The sequence below is a fragment of the Bactrocera dorsalis genome, chromosome 2 (genome assembly GCF_023373825.1).
Source record: "Bactrocera dorsalis isolate Fly_Bdor chromosome 2, ASM2337382v1, whole genome shotgun sequence".
NCBI classification, from domain to species: domain Eukaryota; kingdom Metazoa; phylum Arthropoda; class Insecta; order Diptera; family Tephritidae; genus Bactrocera; species Bactrocera dorsalis.
Window position 1 is genome coordinate 69,595,596 of NC_064304.1, and position 22,987 is coordinate 69,618,582.

Genomic DNA, 22,987 nt, shown 5'->3' on the forward strand with positions numbered 1-22,987 from the left:
CATACGAGAATTATTTTCTTAGAGGCGATATTTTATACAAACTAGTGAACGACGTTGAGCTGCTAGTAGTTCCAAAAGCAATGCAAAGGCAGATCATTAGCAATGCGCACGACAGAGGTCATTTTGCAGCAAAGAAAACAAAAGAATTGATTTGTAGGACTTATTATATCCCGCAATTGGAAGGCAAGATTAAGCAGTACATCGAATGCTGCATACCCTGTATCATGAGTAACCGTAAACGAGGCAAACAGGAAGGGTTTTTGCATCCGCTTCAAAAAGAAGACGTTCCATTATATACTTACTGTCGGGGTTGTCGACGATATATTTGCCGGTGTGCCAAATAAAATAAAAACTATTAGAATTTGGATAACAAATCGGATGTGTGTATTTGAGGGTGTGTAATATATGTACAATTGTGTGGGTATATATGGGTATATAAGTACTTATAATTTGGGTTATTTGGTATATAAATACAATTATCATACAAATTATGGGGTAATTTATAAGTATTATATATTGAATTTAAATTAAACCTGATGTGGTTGCTTATTCCCGCGTTGATCTTCAAAGGTTCTACTGCTGTTGTTGCTGCTGATACTGCTGCTGCTGGTTGTTGATGTGGCTGCTGGTATTGCTGCTGCTAAATTTTGGCGCCTATATGTCCGTCCGCTATGGTGATTCGTTTTATTGTGTTTTGTTGGGTTCTTCGTTGTTATATTGGCGCTGTTGGGTGTTTTTTGCATTGTCCTCTAATTCGTATTTCGACGAGTTAGGAGGACAATGCAGGGATGTGTTCATTTGGTATGAACATTCCGGCCGCCTTGCAGTGTCTGCGAATAAAAAGATTTTTAGATCTATTTTGATTTGGGTAAATGAGTATTATTATCAACGGGTTGGAGGTATACTTGGGGTTTAAATCGCACAAGCACCGGTTAAAGTCCAACCGAGTGCGGTGTTTTGTGCGATCACGGTGCTGTTATCGGGGTTGAATATGCCGGGTTTCATTACTCTTGGGTAGATGTCAGCTCCTAGTTCCAACATGATTTTGTCGTTCTTCCAAAATGTAGGGTCGGCTAGGACTAAGTGGTCGAATTTCTTAATGATTTCGCCACTTAAGTCACGATTATAGGGTCGGGTCGGTAAATCATGCGTCAATATGCAGTTAACTTCGACATGCCAGTCGGAATCAGTTAATGATCCTATGACGACTTTGCATATACGATGCGAGTCGAGGTACGTTTTCGGTAACCTCAATCTCTGTACCAGTTCTGAGGCAATTACAGTCACTTTTCGGGTCGGGTTGATTATGGCTCGTATTTTATTCCATTTGCCATCATGTTTAATTTTTATCATGACTGTTGGTATGAGGGTCGGCTTGGCTAGTAACGTGGGTAGGTCGTTTTGTTTATGCAATCTCTCTTTGCTCTTTGATGTTTTTTCTGGCTCCTTGCAGAACAACCTGGGGTGTCCATGTAGGGTTGAATGGTGTTCCCCATTACATGTGGCACATCGTTTTGTACTTGTGCACTTTTGGGTGGAGTGCGATCTGGCCAAGCAATTGACGCAGTATTTATACTTAATGACTGCGTTATACTTTTCGTTGATGTTCTTTTCAGTAAATTTGGAACATGTGACCAGTCTATGATCCTTTTTGCACAATCCACAGGCGACGTGCTTGTGTGTTCGCTTTGATGAACGGCTGATAGCACGCCGAGCCGTGCGATGAGTACTTCCCCGTTCTTCACGAATAGGGGAAAGGCTGATGGTACGTCGGCCCGTGCGATGCGTATTTCCACGCTCCTCTCGAATGGGGGAAAGGGTCGCTTTAAAGCGATGCAGGCGTCTTGCCAGGGTTCCTTCGTCGGAGAGTGGGCTGATACTACGGGTCACGCTAAGTGATCGCACAGTGAATGTGGGGCTGCTTTGGCGGCTGCAAATTGACTTCGTACTGCTTTGAGGGGCCATGTCACTATAAGGAAATAAGATTAATTATTTGGTAAAGTGACTATTTTGGTTATTGGGCGGGTAATTGTTCCCTGAGAGGTACGTATATCAACTACTCTTGCTTTATTGTCGGCACCGAGATATGTTTTTTCGATGCGACCAAGTCTCCTCTCATTTGGGGGTAGAGTTTCTTGACGTATAACTACCATATCGTTAACGTCTATGTTGCGTTGAGGGTATTTCCACTTATATCTTTTGTGGAGTTCTTTCAAATATTCTTCTTTCCATCGTTTGCAGAAGTGTTGATGGAGTATCTTCAGTTTTTGCCATCTTTGTGCGGTGCTTAGATGTGCATCTTCTAAGTTGGGTTCTGCTGGGATTAATAAAGGGGTTAAGGTTCTAAGTTAAAGTTAAGTGGAGTTAAAGGTTCTAAATTTGTTGGGTCTTCACTTAATGGGCTTAAAGGGCGAGAATTCAAGCAACTTTCGATTCGGGTTAAAAGGGTAGCTAGTTCTTCGAAAGTGAATTTCTGGTTCTGAGACACCTTTTTCAAGTGGCTCTTTAAACTTTTCACTCCTGCTTCCCAGAGTCCACCCATGTGTGGAGCTCCTGGAGGGTTAAAGTGCCAGTTGATGTTTTGGTGTGCTTCACTAGTTGTTAGTAGAGTTTTCAATGACTTCATGAATTCTCGCCGATCTTTAACTAAAAGTTTAGACGCTCCAACAAAATTAGTACCATTGTCCGAATAGAGATCGGCGGGACATCCGCGCCTGGAAAAGAAACGTGCGAATGCGGCCATGAATGCGTTGGTGGTGAGATCACTTACTGGCTCTAGATGTATGGCTTTGGTTGCAAAGCAAACAAATACGCATACATACCCTTTGGTAATCAGACATGCTCTGCCGGTGTAATTTTTTATGTCATAAGGACCGGCGAAATCGATTCCTGTTGCTGCGAATGGACGGGTTAAGGTGGTACGTTCTGCGGGTAGTGCTGCCATAATCTGAGTAGTGTTGCGCTTTTTGTGCAAAACGCAAGTTTTGCACTGATGAATGGTAGACTTGATGAGGGTTTTCAGCTTCGGTATCCAAAATTCCGAACGCATAAGTCGTAAGACTAGCTGGTTGCCGCCACGAAGGGTTATTAGATGGATAAATTGGGTGAGTAGTTTGGCTAATCGACTGCTATAGGGTAGTATAATCGGATAACGCTCGTTGTATGATAATGCCGCTGGATTGCTCAACCGACCATTTACTCGCATTATTCCTTTGGGATCGATTAAAGGGTTTAGTGTCAAAATTGTACTTTTTTTGGGTATGCTGATTTTTTGGGTTAAGGCTTCATACTCTTCCTGGAAATACTTCTTTTGGGATAAAATAATTAGCTTCGTGCGGGTAGTGTTGAACTCTTCTGGAGTTATTTCCAACGTTGTGTATGACTGTTGTGATTCATTGGCTGACGCATTCGAACAGAATCGAAACAAATATGCTACAACTCGAATGGCTTTGGGTAAGGACGAGAATCTATCCAGGATATCCTCTTGTGTTGTGTTCACGAAGGTCCTGATTGACCGGAGTTCCAGTGTTGTATCGCTTGATATTTTGGTAACTGGCCAGTGTTTCGGGTCGAGTGTTAGCCATTGGGGTCCGTGCCACCAGAGGTCATTGTTAACCATTTCCAGAGGTGTGCGTCCGCGAGTAGCTAGATCTGCCGGATTGTCTTGACTTTCGACGTGAGTCCAATTTTCGGTTCCAACCTTTTCTGCGATTGTGGCAATTCGGTGGGATACAAAGGTTGTCCATGTGCATGGGGGTTTGCTAAGCCATGAAAGAACAATTGCGGAATCCGTCCAAAGGTGAGTACGGTATTGGGTTATACTTAGTTGGGGTAGGGTCGCATCCACTAGATTCGCCAGAAGAACAGCTCCGCAAAGTTCTAGCCTTGGTAATGATATAGTTTTTATTGGGGCCACACGAGTCTTGGATACCAAAAGGGTTGTCCAGGTATTTGCGTTTGTAGAAACACTGATATATAGGGCTGCTGCGTAGGCTTTTTCAGATGCGTCAGAGAATCCATGAAAATTGATGATCGCGGATGTCGAAAAGTGGGTCCATCGAGGAATTTCAATAAGATTTAAAGAATCGTAGTCCTTTATGAATATTTTCCATCGATGGAGAGTTAAGGGTTTCAAACATTCATCCCAATCGGATTTATCCAGCCAGATCTGTTGCATTATTATTTTTGCGGTGACTACAACGGGGCTGAGCCAACCAGCTGGGTCGAATAATTTTGCTATGATCGATAGTACTTCTCTTTTAGTATACGAGGTTTTATCCTGAATGGGGTTGATGAGAAAAAAGAACGCATCTTTTTTCGCATTCCATCTGATTCCTAGTGTTTTTGTGTTATTGGATTCTGGTAAACTGAGTGAGTTGGTATCCAATAGATGTTCTTGTGGGATTCCAGATAAAACTTTTGGGTCATTTGAGGTCCATTTGCGTAGAGCAAATCCTGCGGACTTCAAGGATGAAGTGAGTTCATCTCGTGCCAATATCGCTGTTGGTACGTCATGTGCTCCTGCAAGTACATCATCAACATACATTCCGTTTCGAAGTATCTCTGCTGCCAGTGGGTGGGTTCCTTGTACATCATCCGCTAATTTAAGGAGGGTACGGATAGCTAGAAATGGAGCACAGTTAATACCAAACGTAACAGTTTGTAATTCAAAATCTTCTATAGGGTCGTTAGGGGATTTCCTAAATAAGATTCTTTGAAACCGAGTGTGTCTGCTTTCAACAAGTATTTGACGATACATTTTTTGTATATCTGCGTTGAATACGATTTGAAACATTCGCCATTTTACTACTAGGATTACGAGGTCTGCTTGTAGAGTGGGTCCAGTATGTAGTACATCGTTGAGGCTGTTCCTGTTCGAGGTGGGGCATGAAGCGTTGAATACCACTCGGAGTTGAGTCGTTATGCGATCCGGTTTAATGACTGCGTGATGTGGCAGATAATACGCTTTCGTATTACCCGCAGGGTCGTATTCTATTTTTGTCATATGACCGAGTTCCAAATACTCGTTGATGGCCTTGTCGTACTCCGCTTTTATTTCGGGTTTTCTCGACAATGACTTTTCATTTCTAAGAAATTGAGCTAGAGCTATGTGTCTTGAGTTGCCCAATTCTATATTTTCTGGAGTTTTAAAGGGTAATGTTACCACATAGCGCCCATCTGAGTTTCTGTGGGTCGTATCTTTATAAATTTGCTCACAAACTATATCTGAAGTTGAAGGTAGAGGCTTCCTTGGAACTTCTTCAACTTCCCAAAATTGTGTGAGCAACTTGTCTGGGGTCATCTTATTGAAAAATGACATTATCGAGGGTGATAAGGGTTTTTCTGGTGTGGGTCCGGATAAAATCCATCCGAATTCCGTTTCTTGGGCTAGAAGGGTCCCGAGTACATTTTTCCGTATACCACTGAGGATTATTTGTGGGTACAGGTCACTTCCGATCAATATGTCCACTGGTCTGGGTTTATAAAAGTGAGGGTCAGCTAAACTAAAACCGAAATCTGTACCAGTGATGATCGTATTAAGTGAGTGAGTGGGTAAATTATCGGTTAAAAATTTTAAGATAAACGCGTGTGTTGTTATCTTAAACTCCTTTCTTGTCGGTGAACTAAGGGTAAGTTCACAAATTTTGGAGGGTGTTGCCGAAACGGTGTTGTTCAATCCAGTCACTTGTGCATTTCTCCTGAACGTGGGTATGTCCAATTTTCTCTGGAATTTCTCTGAAACAAAAGTGGCTTCTGACCCGGAGTCGACTAGTGCGCGAGCTGTGAATATTTGCCCTTTGTATAAAACTTGGACTACAGCAGTACCTAACAAAATCTGCTTCCCACTAAAGTTTTGAGGGTCTTGAGTTTTAGTTGTAGTGGACTGTAAGAGGGTTGTGTAGGATTGCGGATTTATATTGGTATTAAGGGTTTGGGAGGTACTACTGGTATTTGGGTCAAGAGGCGGGTTTGAGGCTCTTGATTCTTGCGGGGGGATTGGGAACGGGTGGGTGTATCCCTATGCAGAAGTGTGTTATGTTTCTTTCTGCATATTCTACAAGAAAATTTGCTCTTGCAATCTCTGAAACTGTAAGATAATGCAAGGCAATTGAAACAATAACCATTACTTTTTACTGTGGTTATTCGGGTCTCAACATTCATTTGTAAGAACTTTGGACATTCTCGAATTGAATGTTGTGTTCTACAAAGCTTACAACTTTCAATGTCTTGAAGCTTTTTTGAAAGGTTGTTGCCTCGAACTGGGTGTGCACTAGCGTGTGAAAAATCCAGGGTCGAAGTTCCGGAAACATTAGCGTGAAATGTGTTGAACTTCCTGTCTTTTCCTTTCCTATAGGATCCACTTGCGGATTGGGTCACTGGAACGGGGTCAGTTAGATTTCCGACTGCTTCCAAAGATTTATATCGATGAGTGAGAAACGCATCGAAAGTTTTCCAGGATGGTATTTCCGAGTTATCTTCTAGGGTGTCCTCGAATTGATGAAGTAGGGTTTTGGGTAATTTCAATCCGCATAAGAAGATTAAGATGGGGTCCCAGCTACTAGTGTCTATGTACACGTTGTGTAGATTTGTGAGGCAATTGTTGATGGTCCTCTGAAGGTGTTTGATCGCGCTTCTACTTTCTTGGGTTGCTTGGGGTAAGTTGAATAAAATCTTCAATTGCGCGTTGACCTGAACTCGTGCCATGCCATCAGGAAACCATCATTTGTTAAGGGTGTATTTTTAACAATTGCTCTTGCTTCTCCTCGGGTTTTTTGAATCAAATGGAACAGTTTTTCCACGTTGCTGATTTTGTGATTGTTTACGTATATAGCCGTAAACATATCTCGGAATGAAGGCCAGGTTGCGAAATCTCCATAAAATATGTCCGTATCACAAGGGGGTATATGTATTGAGGGTCCTATGTCCCGTGATGTAAATTCTTCTGAAACTCTTTCCTTTATTGGGGTTGGGGTCTTGAGATCATCAATAGCTTTATTAATGGATCCTAAACACTTTAAATATAATTGATGACCTTTTTTAAAATTTTCTTTGATTTTTGCAAAATCAATAGTTTCACCGGGTTTTTGTGGGGTTCTACGAACGGCATCGTACGACTTGTTTGCCTTGTCGTATATCGCGTTGAGTTCAACCCTTTTTATTTCTAGGCTATAAATAGACTCATCTTCGGGTTGGGTGTCGTAATGTTCCTCAATGTATTCGAACAAATCGGAAATACAAAATTTAAATTCTTCCATTGCTATTAAAAATTCACTTAACCGGGTCGTAATAATTAATTAAATTGAAATAAAACAAATAATAAATTTGAAAAACAATTTCTTTATTTAAGCTTGAATTGGAATAAGTTAATAAGCAACGACTTTATTTTTTTATTTGCTGTTTATATTTTGAACCGCAAAATATAATGAGTGAAATTCCGACGAACGAAAAATTTCCTAATGGGTCGTTTGAAATTTTTCTTACTGGGTTTGTTTTTTTTGCTTGCTCACACTGCACTTGCAGTCAACTTTAGTTCGTTGTTAGTTGAGCGGGTAAAACAATAAAACATATGTACGCGTAGGTACGGGTGGGTGCCAAAGCAACGCTATTTGGCTCTCAAAATTTATATGCGTATGTATGTATGTCAACGGGTAAGGTGCAAAGCGGAATATGGCAATAACAAAGTTAGCAAATACTTTGTGCTTAATACCGGTTAAGCAAAAGATTTACTTTGGAATAGAATATTAATTTTGTTTTTGTTTCACTTTGCCGTTTTATTCCAATTTGCACTAATTTATATTTTAAATAAATTTAAGTTTGAGTACTTACAATTTTTTCTCCACGTATGTTGATAATTTATGAAGTTTGTTTTAAATCCAAAGTAGTTGATTGGGTGGGTGAATGTTAATCCTGATGATCCAAAATATAGTTGGTTGGGTGGGTGAAAATGTGCAAATTTGTTGATCCAAACGATGATTATTTGGGTGGGTGTATTTTATTTTATTAGGAAGACAATCCGGCTCGAAGGACCAAAATGTCGGGGTTGTCGACGATATATTTGCCGGTGTGCCAAATAAAATAAAAACTATTAGAATTTGGATAACAAATCGGATGTGTGTATTTGAGGGTGTGTAATATATGTACAATTGTGTGGGTATATATGGGTATATAAGTACTTATAATTTGGGTTATTTGGTATATAAATACAATTATCATACAAATTATGGGGTAATTTATAAGTATTATATATTGAATTTAAATTAAACCTGATGTGGTTGCTTATTCCCGCGTTGATCTTCAAAGGTTCTACTGCTGTTGTTGCTGCTGATACTGCTGCTGCTGGTTGTTGATGTGGCTGCTAGTATTGCTGCTGCTAAATTTTGGCGCCTATATGTCCGTCCGCTATGGTGATTCGTTTTATTGTGTTTTTTTGGGTTCTTCGTTGTTATATTGGCGCTGTTGGGTGTTTTTTGCATTGTCCTCTAATTCGTATTTCGACGAGTTAGGAGGACAATGCAGGGATGTGTTCATTTGGTATGAACACTTACCATATTGATTTCTTGGGTCCATTAGATTCAACACATAAAGACTATAAACACATTTTAGCCGTTATAGACTCTTTTACTAAGTTTTTCTGGTTATATCCAACGAAGTCAACAACGTCGAAAGAAGTAATTACACGGCTTAGCAATCAAAGTTCATTGTTTGGCAATCCAGCGTATATTATATCCGACAGAGGTTCTGCTTTTAGCTCTCAAGACTTTATGAAATATTGCGACGACGAAGGCATCAAATTGGTTAAGACGACAACAGGTTTACCACGGGTTAATGGTCAGGTGGAGAGACTGAATGCAGTCATTATCTCAGTTCTCTCTAAACTAAGCATCAACGATCCATCTAAGTGGTATAAGCACGTTAGTAAAGTACAGCAGGCGATCAACTCAACATTCTGCAGAAGCATAGACGCTACTCCTTTTGAACTATTGATTGGTACAAAGATGCGAACTCGAGAAGATATTCAGTTACGAGACTGTATCAGCAAAGAATTTTTAACAACGTTTTATGACAATCGAGATGACTTACGAGCAAAGGCAAAAACAACTAATTTGAAGGTACAAAACGAAAATAAGAAGACATATAATCTACGACGTAAAGCAGCACGACAGTATAAAATCGGAGAACATGTAGCTATAAAGAGAACGCAGTTTGGTAGTAACCTTAAGCTGAAGCCAAAGTTTTTGGGTCCCTATCAAATCGTTAAGGTCAAGCACAACAATTCATATGACGTTCAGAAGATAAGCAGCGGTGATGGTCCCAAAAATTCAACGACTTGCGTAGAATATATGAAACCATGGCCCTCGTTCACTGCCAGACCCATTTGCGTTGCTTCCTTGTTCAGTCTGGAGAAAGCAGAACTAACGGCGCGGGTGTTGAGACCGATGATATCAATATCATCGGCATACGCCAGCAGCTGTACACTCTTATAAAAGATTGTACCTGCTCGATTCAGTTCTGCAGTTCTAATAATTTTCTCCAGCAGCAGATTGAAAAAGTCGCACGATAGGGAGTCGCCTTGTCTGAAACCTCGTTTGGTATCGAACGGCTCGGAGAGGTCCTTCCCGACCCTGACGGAGCTTGTCGTGTTGCTCAACGTCAGTTTACACAGCCGTATTAGTTTTGCGGGGATACCAAATTCAGACATCGCGGCATAAAGGCAGCTCCTTTTCGTGCTGTCGAAAGCAGCTTTGAAATCGACGAATAGGTGGTGAGTGTCGATTCTCCTTTCGCGGGTCTTTTCCAAGATTTGGCGCATGGTGAATATCTGGTCGGTTGTTGATTTACCAGGTCTGAAGCCACACTGATAAGGTCCAATCAGTTTGTTGATGGTGGGCTTTAATCTTTCACACAATACGCTCGATAGAACCTTGTACGCGATGTTGAGGAGGCATAACTATGTATAGTTCATATTTTTACGCAACTTGGTATTGATTGCTTAGTGCATATGTGCTATAAAATCGATTCTACGATAAGAATGTGAAATTTTTCCAAATGCACTGTCGTTACGGCTATATGATAACTCAAATAAACTCAAAACGGCTAATTAGCATAATTATGTATGGTTCATATTTTAACGCCACTTGGTATCGATTGCATAGTGCATATGTAGTAACAAATCGATTCTACACCTTAATATATGATTGTGAAATTCTTCCAAATACAGTGTCGTTAGGGCTACATGACAATTCAAATAACCTCAAAAAGGCTAATTAGCATAAATACGTATAGTTCCTTTTTGTTACGCAACTTGGTATCGATTGCTTAGTGCACGTTAGTAAAGTACAGCAGGCGATCAACTCAACATTCTGCAGAAGCATAGACGCTACTCCTTTTGAACTATTGATTGGTACAAAGATGCGAACTCGAGAAGATATTCAGTTACGAGACTGTATCAGCAAAGAATTTTTAACAACGTTTTATGACAATCGAGATGACTTACGAGCAAAGGCAAAAACAACTAATTTGAAGGTACAAAACGAAAATAAGAAGACATATAATCTACGACGTAAAGCAGCACGACAGTATAAAATCGGAGAACATGTAGCTATAAAGAGAACGCAGTTTGGTAGTAACCTTAAGCTGAAGCCAAAGTTTTTGGGTCCCTATCAAATCGTTAAGGTCAAGCACAACAATTCATATGACGTTCAGAAGATAAGCAGCGGTGATGGTCCCAAAAATACAACGACTTGCGTAGAATATATGAAACCATGGTCCACGTCCAAAGACGCAGATAGCAGCGAAGCATCCGAGACGGATACTTAGTCAAAATGGCCGAATGTGGGAATCTATTGTGAATGGGCATAAGAAGAAGACGAAGACCAGATAAAAACGGCAAGAAGAGTTACAGTTGAACAGCGACAGCAAAAGTGAAAAGACGTGCCACTAGGTTTCACAACCATTAAATTACATTTGTTATCTGAACGTACTGTATAATCAATGAACATATTACATAATCAATGAATCTATTTTATAATCAATAAATCTATTTTATAATCAATAAATCTATTTGATAATCAATAAACCTACATGTATATGTACTAAAAAATCGGTTCTGCACCTCAATATAAGATTGTAAAATTTTTCTAAATTCACTGTCGTTATGGCTAATTGGAATAAATATGCGAAGTTCATATTTTTACGTAACTTGGTATCGATTGCTTAGTGCATATGTACTAAAAAATCGATTCTACGCCTTAATATAAGATTGTGAAATTTTTTCCAAATTCACTGTCGTTATGGCTATATGAAAACTCCAATAACATCAAAACGGCTAATTAGAATAACTATGTATAGTTCATATTTTTACGCTACTTGCAATCGAGTGCTTAATGTATATGTACTAAAAAATCGGTTCTGCACCTCAATATAAGATTGTAAAATTTTTCGAAATTCACTGTCGTTATGGCTAATTGGAATAAATATGCGAAGTTCATATTTTTACGCAACTTGTTATCGATTGCTTAGTGCATATGTACTAAAAATCGATTCTACACCTTAATATAAGATTGTGAAATTTTTCCAAATTCACTGTCGTTATGGTTATATGACAACCCCAATAAATTCAAAACAGATAATTAGCATAACTATGGATAGTTCATATTTTTACGAAACTTGGTATCGATTGCTAAGTGCATATGTACCAAAAAATCGGTTCTACGATAAGATTGTGAAATTTTTCCAAATACACCGTCGTTATGGCTACATGATAACTCAAATAACCTCAAAACGGTTAATTAGCATAAATATGTATATTGTACTAAAAAATCGATTCTACGATAAGATTGTGAAATTTTTCCAAATACAGTGTCGTTAGGGCTATATGACAACTCAAATAACCCCAAACCGGCTAATTAGCATAAATATGTATAGTTCATATTTTTACGCTACTTGGTATCGAGTGCTTAATGTATATGTATTAAAAAATCGATTCTACACCTTAATATACGATTGCGAAAACGGCTAATTAGCACAAATATGTGGAGTTCATATTTTTCGCAGCTTGGTATCGATTGCTTAGTGCATATGTACTAAAAAATCGATTCTACACTTCAATATAAGATTGTGAAATTTTTCCAAATGCACTGTCGTTATGGCTATAAGACAACTCCAATAACGTCAAAACAGCTAATTAGCATAAATATGTATAGTTCATATTTTTACGCAACTTGGTATCGATTGCTTAGTGCATATGTACTAAAAAAAACGATTCTACGGCTTAATATAGGATTGTGAAGATTTTCCAAATACACTGTCGTTACGCTATATGACAACTCCAATAAGATGAAATAGTGCATATGTACTAAAAAATCGATTCTACGATAAGATTGTGAAATTTTTCCAAATGCACTGTCGTTATGGCTATATGATAACTCAAATAAACGCAAAACGGCTAATTAGCATAAATATGTATAGTTCATATTTTTACGCAACTTGGTATCGATTTCTTAGTGCATATGTACTAAAAAATCGATTCTACACCTTAATATAAGATTGTGAAATTTTTCCAAATACACTCTCGTTATGGCTATGTGAACACTCCAATAACCTCAAAACGGTTAATTAGTATAAATATGTATAGTTCATATTTTTACGCAACTTGGTATCGATTGCTTAGTGCATATGTACTAAAAAATCGATTCTACACCTTAATATAAGATTGTGAAATTTTTCCAAATACACTCTCGTTTTGGCTATGTGAACACTCCAATAACCTCAAAACGGTTAATTAGTATAAATATGTATAGTTCATATTTTTACGCAACTTGGTATCGAGTGCTTAATGTATATGTAGCAAAAAATCGATTCTACACCTTAATATAAGAATGTGAAATTTTCCAAATACACTGTCGTTATGGCTGTATGACAACTCCAATAACTTCAATACAGCTGATTAGCATAACTATGTATAGTTCATATTTTTACGCAACTTGGTATTGATTGCTTAGTGCATATGTGCTAAAAAATCGATTCTACGATAAGAATGTGAAATTTTTCCAAATGCACTGTCGTTATGGCTATATGATAACTCAAATAACTTCAAAACGGCTAACTAGCATAAATATTCATAGTTCATATTTTTACGCAACTTGGTATCGATTGCTTAGTGCATATGTACTAACAAATCGATGCTACGCCTTAATATAAGATTGTGGAATTTTTCCAAATATGTACACTGTCGTTATGGCTATATGATAACTCAAATAAACTCAAAACGGCTAATTAGCACAAATATGTAACATAAGACTGCTTAGTGCATATGTGCTAAAAAATCGATTCTACGATAAGAATGTGAAATGTTTCCAAATGCACTGTCGTCACGGCTATATGATAACTCAAATAAACTCAAAACGGCTAATTAGCACAAATATGTAACACAAGATTGTGACATTTTTGCAAATTCACTATCTTTATGGCTATGTGACAACTCCAATAACCTCAAAACGGTTAATTAGCATAAATATGTATAGTTCATATTTTAACGCGACTTGGTATCGATTGCTAAAGGCATATGTACTAAAAAATCGATTCTACACCTTAATATAAGATTGGGAAATTTTTCCAAATATACTGTCGTTACGCTATATGACAACTCCAATAACTTCAATACAGCTGATTAGCATAACTATGTCTTCTTCTTCTTTACTGGCGTAGACACCGCTTACGCGATTATAGCCGAGTCAACAACAGCGCGCCAATCGTTTCTTCTCTTCGCTACGTGGCGCCAATTGGATATTCCAAGCGAGGCCAGGTCCTTCTCCACTTGGTCCTTCCACCGGAGTGGAGGTCTTCCTCTTCCTCTGCTTCCCGCGGCGGGTACTGCGTCGAATACTTTCAGAGCTGGAGTGTTTTCATCCATACGGACAACATGACCTAGCCAGCGTAGCCGCTGTCTTTTTATTCGCTGAACTATGTCGATGTCGTCGTATATCTCGTACAGCTCATCGTTCCATCGGATGCGGTATTCGCCGTGGCCAACGCGCAAAGGACCATAAATCTTCCGCAGAACTTTTCTCTCGAAAACTCGCAACGTCGACTCATCGGTTGTTGTCATCGTCCAAGCCTCTGTACCATATAGCAGGACGGGAATTATGAGCGACTTATAGAGTTTGGTTTTTGTTCGTCGAGAAAGGACTTTACTTTTCAATTGCCTACTCAGTCCGAAGTAGCACCTGTTGGCAAGAGTAATCCTGCGTTGGATTTCTAGGCTGACATTGTTGGTGGTGTTAATGCTGGTTCCTAAATAGACGAAATTATCTACAACTTCAAAGTTATGACTGTCAACAGTGACGTGAGTGCCAAGTCGCGAGTGCGATGACTGTTTGTTTGATGACAGGAGATATTTCGTCTTGCCCTCGTTCACTGCCAGACCCATTTGCGTTGCTTCCTTGTTCAGTCTGGAGAAAGCAGAACTAACGGCGCGGGTGTTGAGACCGATGATATCAATATCATCGGCATACGCCAGCAGCTGTACACTCTTATAAAAGATTGTACCTGCTCGATTCAGTTCTGCAGTTCTAATAATTTTCTCCAGCAGCAGATTGAAAAAGTCGCACGATAGGGAGTCGCCTTGTCTGAAACCTCGTTTGGTATCGAACGGCTCGGAGAGGTCCTTCCCGACCCTGACGGAGCTTGTCGTGTTGCTCAACGTCAGTTTACACAGCCGTATTAGTTTTGCGGGGATACCAAATTCAGACATCGCGGCATAAAGGCAGCTCCTTTTCGTGCTGTCGAAAGCAGCTTTGAAATCGACGAATAGGTGGTGAGTGTCGATTCTCCTTTCGCGGGTCTTTTCCAAGATTTGGCGCATGGTGAATATCTGGTCGGTTGTTGATTTACCAGGTCTGAAGCCACACTGATAAGGTCCAATCAGTTTGTTGATGGTGGGCTTTAATCTTTCACACAATACGCTCGATAGAACCTTGTACGCGATGTTGAGGAGGCATAACTATGTATAGTTCATATTTTTACGCAACTTGGTATTGATTGCTTAGTGCATATGTGCTATAAAATCGATTCTACGATAAGAATGTGAAATTTTTCCAAATGCACTGTCGTTACGGCTATATGATAACTCAAATAAACTCAAAACGGCTAATTAGCATAATTATGTATGGTTCATATTTTAACGCAATTTGGTATCGATTGCATAGTGCATATGTAGTAACAAATCGATTCTACACCTTAATATATGATTGTGAAATTCTTCCAAATACAGTGTCGTTAGGGCTACATGACAATTCAAATAACCTCAAAAAGGCTAATTAGCATAAATACGTATAGTTCCTTTTTGTTACGCAACTTGGTATCGATTGCTTAGTGCATATGTACTAAAAAATCGATTCAACGCCTTAACATAAGATTGTGAAATATTTCCAATTTCACTGTCGTTATGGCTATATGAAAACTCCAATAACCTCAAAACAGCTAAATTGCATAGATATGTATAGTTCATATTTATACGCAACTTGGTATCGAGTGCTTAATGTATATGTACTAAAAAATCGATTCTACGCCTTATTATAAGATTGTAAAATTTTTCCAAATTCACTATCGTCATGGCTATATGAAAACTCCAATAACATCAAAACGGCTAATTAGCATAAATATGTATAGTTCATATTTTTACGCTACTTGCAATCGAGTGCTTAATGTATATGTACTAAAAAATCGGTTCAGCACCTCAATATAAGATTGTAAAATTTTTCCAAATTCACTGTCGTTATGGCTAATTGGAATAAATATGCGAAGTTCATATTTTTACGTAACTTGGTGTCGATTGCTTAGTGCATATGTACTAAAAAATCGATTCTACGCCTTAATATAAGATTGTGAAATTTTTCCAAATTCACTGTCGTTATGGCTATATGAAAACTCCAATAACATCAAAACGGCTAATTAGCATAAATATGTATAGTTCATATTTTTACGCTACTTGCAATCGAGTGCTTAATGTATATGTACTAAAAAATCGGTTCTGCACCTCAATATAAGATTGTAAAATTTTTCCAAATTCACTGTCGTTATGGCTAATTGGAATAAATATGCGAAGTTCATATTTTTACGCAACTTGTTATCGATTGCTTAGTGCATATGTGCTAAAAAATCGATTCTACGCCTTAATATAAGATTGTGAAATCTTTCCAAATACACTGTCGTTATGGTTATATGACTACTCAAATAAGATAAAATAGTGCATATGTACTAAAAAAATCGATTCTACACCTTAATATAAGATTGTGAAATTTTTCCAAATTCACTGTCGTTATGGTTATATGACAACCCCAATAAATTCAAAACAGATAATTAGCATAAATATGTATAGTGTACTAAAAAATCGATTCTACGATAAGATTGTGAAATTTTTCCAAATACAGTGTCGTTTGGGCTATATGACAATTCAAATAACCTCAAAACGGCTAATTAGCATAAATATGTATAGTTCATATTTTTACGCTACTTGGTATCGAGTGCTTAATGTATATGTATTAAAAAATCGATTCTACACCTTAATATACGATTGCGAAAACGGCTAATTATGTGGAGTTCATATTTTTCGCAGCTTGGTATCGATTGCTTAGTGCATATGTACTAAAAATCGATTCTACACTTCAATATAAGATTGTGAAATTTTTCCAAATGCACTGTCGTTATGGCTATAAGACAACTCCAATAACGTCAAAACAGCTAATTATAATAAATATGTATAGTTCATATTTTTACGCAACTCGGTATCGGTTACTTAGTGCATATGTACCAAAAAATCGATTCTACACCTTAATATAAGATTGTGAAATTTTTCCAAATACACTGTCGTTATGGCTCTATGACAACTCCAATAACGTCAAAACAGCTAATTAGCATAAATATGTATAGTTCATATTTTTACGCAACTTGGTATCGATTGCTTAGTGCATATGTACTAAAAAAACGATTCTACGGCTTAATATAGGATTGTGAAGATTTTCCAAATGCACTGTCGTTACGCTATATGACAACTCCAATAAGATGAAATAGTGCATATGTACTAAAAAATCGATTCTACCCCTTAATATAAGATTGCGAAATATTTCCAAATACACTGTCGTCATGGCTGTATGACAACTCCAATAACCTCAAAACGGCTAATTAGCATAAATATGTATAGTTCATATTTTCACGCAACTGGGTATCGAGTGCTTAGTGCATATATACTAAAAAATCGAATCTACGCCTTAATATAAGATTGTGAAATTTTTCCAAATTCACTGCCGTTATGGCTATATGAAAACTCCAATAACATCAAAACGACTAATTAGCATAAATATGTATAGTTCATATTTTTACGCTACTTGCAATCGAGTGCTTAATGTATATGTACTTAAAAATCGGTTCTACGCCTTATTATAAGATTGTGAAATTTTTCCAAATTCACTGTCGTTATGGCTATATGAAAACTCCAATAACATCAAAACGGCTAATTAGCATAAATACGTATAGTTCATATTTTTACGCAACTTATAATCGATTGCTTAGTGCATATGTACTAAAAAATCGATTCTACGCCTTAATATAAGACTGGGAAATTTTTCCAAATACACTGTCGTTATGGCTATATGAAAACTCCAATAACACCAAAACGGCTAATTAGCACAATAATGTATAGCTCATATTTTTACGCAACTTGGTATCGATTGCTTAGTGCATATGTACTAAAAAATCGATTCTACGCCTTAATATAAGATTGGGAAATTTTTCTAAATACACTGTCGTTATGGCTATATGAAAACTCCAATTACCTCAAAACGGCTAATTAGCATAAATTAATGGTCCGAGAACGTTTAAGGTTAAATAACGACTGAATTTATTCAATATGGATAAACATGTCTTTACAGTTTATGAAAGGATATAACAAAAGAGAATATAGAAAAGTAATACAGAGTTGCAAGAGGTACATGGTTGTAATTTAAACTACATATTCATTTAATACTATTTACTACGAACTACTTCGCCTCCACAACACCTCCTCTCGAAGTAGAGAGCTTATTCTTCTTCTTGATTGCATTCGGTAAGGCCCAAACTTGATGAACAATTACTATGCTTCAGTTCCGTAAGACCCTTGGTTAATATGTCCGCTGGCATTTTCTGTGTTGACATATACTCTAGTGTAATTGCCTTATCTCGTACGCAGTCTCGGATAAAATGATGCCGTACATCAATATGCTTCGTCCGAGGGTGGAGATTCGAAGATACTGCTAACTTTTGTGCACTCTGGTTATCGTTAAATAACTTTACGCTGGTACACTCAATTCCCACCTCTTCCGTTCCTCAGTTATGGCGATGTACTCTGACTCAGTACTGGAAAGTGAAACAGTACGTTGCTTCCGTGCTTCCCAACTTATAGACGACCCAGCATATATAAATGCAAAACCTGAATACGATCGTCTGTCTGTTGAATTTGCTCCCCAATCAGCATCGACTACACCATACAAATCTGCACCTGTCTTCTTATACAGTAAACCCTGTTGTACTGTGCCTTTGACGTAACGTAAAATTCTTTTTGCTGATTTCCAATGCTCTTCAGTGTAGTTGCTGTTAAATTGACTCATAAAATTTACGGCATACGCTATGTCTGGTCTTGTAGATACCGCTAAATACATCAAAGCGCCGATTAAGCTTTGGTATGGATATTTTGCCATAATCGCCTCATTTTTTGTTGTAGGAATGGTAAGTTTGCAGTTCACTTCTATTGGTGTTTTCGAAGGATTGCACTCTAACATTCCGAATTGCTTCACTATTGATTCTGCGTATGTCTTCTGTGATAGAAATATTTCGCCTTTCTCTAGATTCTGATGATAATCTATACCCAAACAACGATTGACGTGACCGATATCCTTCATATCGAAATGTTGCGAAAGCGTTTTCTTCGTTGTTTTTAACCAAATTTCGTTATTTGATGCTAACAACAAATCATCTACGTATATAATGGCCAACATTATGTTACCACCTTCTCGACGTACGTAGAAACATGGATCAAATTTCGTTGATTTTAATCCAATCTTGTTTAGAGTTGCTGATAATTTGTGATACCACATTAACCCTGACTGTCGCAAACCATACAATGCTTTCTTTACTAAGCATACGGGGTTTTCTCGTTGTAGAGCTGCTTGCCACTCTCTTGCTGTTTGTTGTATTTCGCTACTATACTTTGTCAAACCTTTTAAGCCCACAGGTTGACCTCGTTGGATTTTCTTCAACACACTCATAAGTAAATCTGGAACATCCATATAGATGTTTTCGTCTAGATCTCCATTCAAATATGCGGTGACCACATCCATCTGATGTATTTGGAGATCCAGCTCTGTACTCAGTGCTGTAAAGAGCCGTACTGAAGTTGACCGTGCAACCGGAGAGGAAACTTCCTGAAAATCTTCCCCCGGTCGTTGAGCATAACCCTTTGCAACTAGTCGAACTTTCTTTAAATGTTCATCTTTGGTACGAAACACAAACTTGTTACCAATTACTTTACGATTCAAAGGCTTTTCGACTATTTGCCAAGTTTTGTTTCTCATATGTGCCAAAAATTCGTCTTCAAGCGCCTTTACCCATAAAGACGCGTCCTCGCACTTCAATGCCTCCGCCAAAGTTTGCGGATCATGAGTTATAAAACGTGCTTCGTTGCACTCGTAAAAATCGTCTGGATCAGTAACCTCCTCCTATGAATCATTATTAGCGGTTAACTGGCGATACACTTTTCGTGGTCGCCCCCTTTGCCCCGTACGTACATACGAGGGTCGGCCTCTGCCCCGTAGTTTATTACCTACACCTACCTCACAATTAGACGCGTCTACCGACTCCTCATACCCACATTCAACCTCGCTATCTGTATTGCTATTTTTGAATATAACGTCCATTTTGTTTTCATATTCAACGTCTTTTTCATTTTCGTGCTCAAATTCTTCAAAAGTTCCATCAAAAGCAGATTTATCGATGAACTTTACATCACGACTTATTATAACGCACTTTTTAGTCTTTGAATACAAACGGTACGCTTTTGATTCGCATGAGTAGCCAACAAATATACATGGCTCAGCGCGCGAATCGAATTTTCCTTTTGAAGGATTTTTGTTTAGAACGTATGCTATTGTACCGAATATTTTCATATACGCCACTGTCGGATTTTTCTTGGTTCATACCCGGTATGGAACTTCACCCGTTGTTCTTGTTACACAACGATTTCGAATATAACACGCCGTATTCACCGCTTCAGCCCAAAATGATGGTGGTGCACCCGCATGTTTCATCATGCACCTAGCCATATCAACGAGAGTTCTGTTTTTACGTTCAGCCATACCGTTTTGCTGCGGAGTATACGGTGCCGTAAGTCGACGTTTAATTCCGCACTCTTTTAGAAATGTATTAAATTCATTATTACAATATTCACGCCCGTTATCCGATTGCAACGCTTTTATTTTCTTTCCCGTAAATGTCTCAACTTTAGCTTTATATTCTTTAAAAACATCCAGTACTTGTGATTTTTGTTTTATAAAAAATATTTCACACCATCTTGACTTTTCGTCAATAAATGTCACAAAATACTTCGCCCCGCCGTGGGACTCACGCCTCATTGGTCCACACACGTCACTGTGCACAATCTCTAGCAGATCGCCAACTCTGTTTCCTTCTGATCTAGGAAAAGTTGCACGCACTTGCTTTTCACTTGCACAAATTTCACAATCAGAGAGTTTTTCTGTTTGTTTAAATTTTAAACCATATACCGAACCGTTTGCCATCGATTTCAAATCGCGTTCGTTAACGTGTCCCATTCTGTAATGCCACAAATCAATATTGTTTTTGTAATTTGCTAAATTTGCGAAATCTTTCGAAGTTTTTAAATAATACAAATTGCCAATTCGTTCGGCTTCCAATACCACTTCATTATCTCTGTTCATAATCACGGCTTCATTCTTTTTGAATTTAACTGCGTAACCCCTGTCGGTAATTTTAGCAACGGACAACAAATTCGTACGCAAATCAGCCACATGTAAAACGTTTTCTAAGTCTAAGTCAATTTGTTTTCCGCGAACGTTTGCTGTGGTGCACACTTTACCAATACCACTTATCTTCGTTGAGCAATTATTTGCCAAACTTAATTCGTCATTTACTATTTTAACACTTTCAAAAATGTTTTTATTCGCACTCATATGAGATGTGCACCCACTGTCCAAACACCACCTCATATTTCCTAAAGGGACGGCAAATGCTTTTTCTACTGAACATAAAGCCACTTTTGCCTTTTCGTTTGTTTCTTCACTCACACACGTATTTTGTTCTTGTTGTTTGTCATTACAATTTCTCGCGAAATGTCCCGGTTTACCGCACCGATAGCACTTTTTTGTTTCCTTTGAATTTGACGAATTACGATCAACATACGATTGGCTTTGTTTTTTCTTTATGTACAGCACGTTATTGTCTTCCACTTTGTCTTCTTTTGACTTTCGCGACTCGTGTTCTTCGAGAATTTTAACACGAAGAATGTCCGGCTTCGGTAGTTCATCTCGCGTTTCAACTGCACATCTAAATGTCTCGTATGACGCCGGCAAACTGTACAATAACAAAATTGCCAGTAGCTCGTCGCCAATTTCGACGCCTATTTCTTTAAGCTTCGCTACTGCATCGAAGAACCCGTTAAGGTGTTCTCGAACTTTCTCGTCTTCTGACATACGCGACAACGCTACACGTTTAAGTAACGTTGCTTTCCTGGCTGGCCCCTTTGATTGGAATGTCGATTCCAACCTTACCCAAATATCGCGTGCACTTCTGCACTCCGAAATCAGCCCTAGCTCTGATGGCGCTATCGCCAACGTAATGTCCGCTGATGCCTTCTGGTCAGCATTTTTCCACTCGGAGAGTTTTGTCTCGTCTGTGGAACACAATTTAGTGCCATCAGCATATTCCCACAAATCATTTTTTATTAAAATTGCCCGCATTTGCAGCTTCCAAGAATCATAATTTTCCGCGTTTAGCGGCTCGATTCTTACTATACCAGCCATTATGCTGAAGTCTCAAATTATATTTTTATTATATTTTTTTCAATTGCACTTGCACTTTTATTATAATCGTCCAGTCGTTCGCGGTCACATGGAATTCTGGGCCCATAACCTAATGGTCCGAGAACGTTTAAGGTTAAATAACGACTGAATTTATTCAATATGGATAAACATGTCTTTACAGTTTATGAAAGGATATAACAAAAGAGAATATAGAAAAGTAATACAGAGTTGCAAGAGGTACATGGTTGTAATTTAAACTACATATTCATTTAATACTATTTACTACGAACTACTTCGCCTCCACAACATAAATATGTACAGTTCATATTTTTACGTAAGTTGGTATCGGTTACTTAGTGCATATGTACTAAAAAATCGATTCTACGCCTTAATATAAGATTGTGAAATTTTTCCAAATTCACTGTCGTTATGGCTATATGAAAACTCCAATAACCTCAAAACGGCTAATTAGCATAAATATGTATAGTTCATATTTATAAGCAACTAGGTATCGAGTGCTTAATGTACATGTACTAAAAAATCGATTCTGCGCCTTATTATAAGATTGTGAAATTTTTCCAAATTCGCTGTCGTTATGGCTATATGAAAACTCCAATAACATCAAAACGGCTAATTAGCATAAATATGTATAGTTCATATTTTTACGCTACTTGCAATCGAGTGCTTCATGTATATGTACTAAAAAATCGATTCTACACCTCAATATAAGATTGTGAAATTTTTCCAAATTCACTGTCGTTATGGCTATATGACTACTCAGATAAGATGAAATAGTGCATATGTACTAAAAAAATCGATTCTACACCTTAATATAAGATTGTGAAATTTTTCCAAATTCACTGTCGTTATGGTTATATGACAACTCCAATAACTTCAAAACA